We start from the raw sequence: 4,835 nt of genomic DNA, 5'->3' as shown, positions 1-4,835 counted from the left end.
AGGTGAGCGTTGAGATTTCAGAAGATCAACCAGGCCCATTGTCACTCTCTCTTTTGGGTATCTGCTGATCTACATGCAGAACTCTCAGCTACCTCTCCAGTACTGTGTTTGCCTGCATGCTGCCATGCTTTCTGCCATGATTATGAGAGACAAAACCTCTGAACTGTAAGCCAGCTCCAATGTATTGTTTTTCCTTTATAAGAACTGCTGTGGTCATGGTGTCTCTTCACAGCAATCACATCCTAAGACAGGGTTCTTTGCTCCTCCCTGCTCCAGAGACAGCCACATCTTCTTGTGCTATGCCAGCCTCGTCCGTTAGACAAAATGGTGAAGGTCGGTGTGAATGGATTTGGCTGTATTGGGCACCTGGTTACCAGGATTGCTTTCTGCTCTGCACTTGGCAATGTGGAGATGGTTGCCATCAACGACTCCTTCATTGACCTCAACTACATGGTCTACATGTTGCAGTATGACTCCACCCATGGCAAATTCAATGGCACAGTCAAAGCTGAGAATGGGAAGCTTGTCATCAACAGGAAACCCATCACCATCTTCCAGGAGTGAAATCCCGCTAACATCAAATGGGGTGATGCTGGTGCTGAGTATGTTGCGGAGTCTACTGGCCTCTTCACCACCATGGAGAAGGCTGAGGCCCATTTGAAGAGTGGAGCTCAAAAGGTCATCATCTCTGCCCCTTCTGCTGATGCCCCAATGTTTGTGATGGGTGTGAACCACAAGAAATACAACAACTCATTCAAGATTGTCAGCAATTCTTCTTACACCACCAACTGCTTAGCCCCCCTAGCCAAGGTCATCCATGACAACTTTGACATTGTGGAAGGGCTCATGACCATGGTCCATGCCATCACTGCCACTCAGAAGACTGTGGATGGCCCCTCTGGAAAGCTGTGGCATGATGGCCATGGGGCTGCCCAGAACATCATCCCGAAATCCACTGGTGCTGCCAAGGTTGTGGGCAAGGTCATCCCAGAGCTGAATGGGAAGCTCACTGGCATGGCCTTCCATGTTCCTACCCCCAATGTATCCATTATGTATCTGACATGCAGCTTGGAGAAACCTGACAAGTATGATAGCATCAAGAAAGTGGTAAAGCAGGCATCTGAGGGCCCTCTGAAGGCCATCCTGGACTCCAGTGAGTACCAGGTTGTCTCCTGTGACATCAACAGCAACTCTCACTCTTCCACCTTTGATGCTGGGGCTGGCATTTCTCTCAATGATAAAGCTCATTTCCTAGTAAGACAACAAATATGGCTACAGCTATAGGGTCGTGGAACTCATGGCCTACATGGCCTCCAAGGAGTAAGAAACCCTGGGCCACCCACCCCACCAAGGACACTGAGAGCAAGAGAGAGGCCATTGGTTGCTGAGGAGTCCCTGTCCCAACACTGAGCATCTCCCTCCCAATTTCCATCTCAGACCCATATAATAACAGAAGGAGCTTAGAGAGCCCTCCCTATTTTCTTAAATATCATCAATAAATGTTCACTGCATACCCCCCAACCCCCCAAATCCTAAGACAGTCTCTTACTCTCTGTACATTGTCTTTGTGTTGGTTCACATCTATTATAGGAAGGAGCTTCTCTACTGTTCATTGAACAAGACACTGATCTATGAGTATAGTAGAATGCCATTAGGAGGATTTTTTATTTCTACATTTAACAGAATAGCAGTATTTGGTTTTCCCCTAGGTACATAGCCTATCGGGAGTCAGGTTCTTGTCTACACAGGTAGTGTTGTGCATAGGTTCCAGCTAGTGGAGTAAGCTTTAATTCTAGTCAGATAGTGGTTGGTTACTTCCACTATGTGTCACTATTATACCACCATGTCTAACAGACAAACCCTTGTAGATCATAGTGTTTGTAGCTGGTATCATGTTTATTTTTCTCCTCTGTTATCAAGCATAATGCCTTCCAATACCATGTACACTAGTCAGTAGAGGTGAAGGCCCTAGTTCGGCACTAGCTTAGCCTCTCTGTGTTCAGTGAGTTATGCAGGTGTTTGTCTTCAGCAATAAGGCATTATCATCAATTTGTGGAGTGATACCAATATTCCTGGCAATAGCCTGGGTTGTTTGGAAGTTTCCATAAGAAACCAAGACAAGGCATAAAAATTGATCATGTGAGACAAGTCTGATTTTCTATATATAAGATAAATCCAATATGTATTTGTATATGACACTTTAGGGATTTCTCCTATTTTATATAGTTCATGTTGGCAATGAATGATTTCAATATTCATTGAGAATATATTTACTTCACCTTCACTCTTACCTGATTTTTTTTTTTTATTGCAAATAAGGATATAGCAATTTGTTTTTCCTTCCAGGACTTCGAGCATAGTTTCTACTGTCAACAACCCCACAGTTCCTAACTCAGCCAATCCTTAACCAGTTCACTTTCACTGACTTTGAGATTTGTTTTTATGGTCTTTCAGCTTGACTCTGAAGTTCCTTTCATTGGTTATCAGTGTATTTTAGTTGTGAATCTGTGGAGATTGTTAAATATCTATGTTATCTATGTCTGTGTCAAATTACTAAATGTCAATATTTTCAATAATGATTTCTTTATATTTTTTTCAAGTTCACACTTTGGTTTCTTCCTGAAACTCTGATTTCCTGTACATTGAGTGTTTCAATGTCTCTGGGGATCTACTCACTTCCTTTTCCCTTTCTTCCTTCCAGTTTGCTATTTTCTACTGAAATATTTCCCAGTTCTTTACATTTCACCTTTGCTGTCCACAGTCTTAGTTAAAACCCCCCTTTTTTCTCTTAATTTTAGATGCACAATTTTTATTTCTCTATTGAGATTTCCTCTTTTCCCATGTATGGTCATCATATTTCCCTTTATGGTCTTAAAAGAAATCTTAATAAACTTCCTTAAAATTCTTCCTCAAATTCTATTGCCCAATTTGATAGTTGAACTTTTTCCTGGGTTTTATTTCTTTTGGTAGTGTCTAGTATCTTTGGATATTATATTGGATATTATTATTTTTTAACACACTGGATTCTGTTATAATCTTTTAAAGTATGTGTTTTTTCCCTTTAAAATGTATAACTAACTCGATTTAACTCAATTTGCAAATACACTTGAGTATTAGCTTCGGTTGTATTTTATTTACCTTTTGGTTGTGAGATTCTTGGCTTACTTAGCCATGTAAGCTAGTTTAAAATACAGTATATCGGGCTTTTAAGGAAGGGAGGAAGAAAGAAAGAAAAGAGATTGTGTTTGACTTTATTAGTATATATACAAAACTCTCTTTTGTCATGCCTTCTTTCAAATATCTTTATTCAAAATTGGATTAAAATTTTGTGGCATGAAATATATAAAATAGGACAGCATCAAGAATTCTCAAAAGGTAGTCTTTTCATGAAAATGTCTTTGGGCTAGGACAGAGAAATTGGCTCAGATATTTTGGTCATCCTCATAAGCCCTTAAAAACAGTGATCATGGAAGTGTTCAAGGAATTGTGTTTAATGCCTTGCTTGTTCTTTGACTATTTGTGTTTATTGTATTGCTTGTTCCTTGACTATTTGCATCTATTATATTGCTAGACCCTCAACCTAGAACTGACCTTAATACATGCATGTAATTAAAATGGTATAAAAGCAAAAAAAGGAGGAGGGGGATGGGATAGGGGGTTCTAGGGAGGGGAAATGGGGAAAGGGGATGATATCTGAAATGTAAATAAATAAAATATTCAATTAAAATTGTCTATAAAAGAGCTATTCTTTTGTTTTACAAATTGTACTGGTGATGTTCTTTATATATGGCCATCCTCATTGGAAAAGAGATATTAATTTTAAGCTTCAAAACCATCGCTCATTATTTTCATCTTCAGTTATTTATGGAGAATCTAAAAGCATATATCAAATAACAGGATTGCAAAGTAGAGAAAAGCACAATTATTCTCACTACTTGTTCTATTTCTAAATGAAAAATACAATGTGTATATGGAATACCTACTTCAAGGATTGGCTTCAATTGGCCTGCCTTTATTTTGGTTTTGTGTCTTCCAAAATAGAAATCTATTTTCAAACAAACCAAACCAAACCTCCTGTTGATTCTGTCTGCTGTGTCTGGGATAATTTCTGCTGCTACCTGTTGCACTTGAGAGTTTTCTTGCCTTTTGGTTCTTTAACTGGCAGAGAAAATGTACTGAGTTTCCTTTCATTGCCCATAGGTGGCAACGAAACAGCAGAACAAATCCCATGCATCAAATCCATTGTATGTTCTCTGAATGGAATTAAGTTCAATGAGAAAACTCATCAGGTGAGCATCCATTGAAGCACTAGGCAATTTGGGGATACAGTATACTTTGTTTGAAAATGTTGCCAAGACTGTTTGTCTTTATCTCTTAACTGGTCACTGTAAAACATGATTCTTATTAATTTGTCTTAAAATACGATGGGATTTCTCATACTCATGCTATATCAGTGGCAGACAAGCATGTTAAACCCATCACAATACCTGGTTTTGTGAGTGGAATCTTACTGCACATTTCCTTTGTTTACATGCATATTTATTTTCTGTGACCAGTTTTGCTACATAGTAGTAGAAGTGCAGGTCATAACAGAGACCACGCGATCTAAAAAACATTAACTATCTGTCATATGATGCTTCACAGAGAATAATTGTCAACCTCAATTTCACCTGAATAAAATTAGTATGGCTATGAAGATAGAAGATGTGAGACTACTTGCAAATTTTCTAAAGAGAAGAGGCTGTATTAAATAGATTTTAAAAATCTACAGGGATAATATGCATAATCCACATCTTTACTACAAAAGAAATGTACGATTTGTTTGTCTTATTGTT

The 4,835-nt window shown here is 38.7% G+C and overlaps 1 pseudogene; it reads left to right on the top strand.

Moving 5' to 3' along the window:
* The first annotated feature begins 312 nt into the window (after window positions 1-312).
* On the top strand, window positions 313-1,324 carry LOC114627628 (annotated as a pseudogene).
* Window positions 1,325-4,835: the final 3,511 nt, after the last annotated feature.

Source organism: Grammomys surdaster, unplaced genomic scaffold (genome assembly GCF_004785775.1).
Source record: "Grammomys surdaster isolate TR1022 unplaced genomic scaffold, NIH_TR_1.0 255, whole genome shotgun sequence".
In the NCBI taxonomy this organism is placed as follows: Eukaryota; Metazoa; Chordata; class Mammalia; order Rodentia; family Muridae; genus Grammomys; species Grammomys surdaster.
The sequence above is the reverse complement of the archived record's forward strand: the minus strand, read 5'-3'. Positions and strand labels throughout refer to the sequence as shown.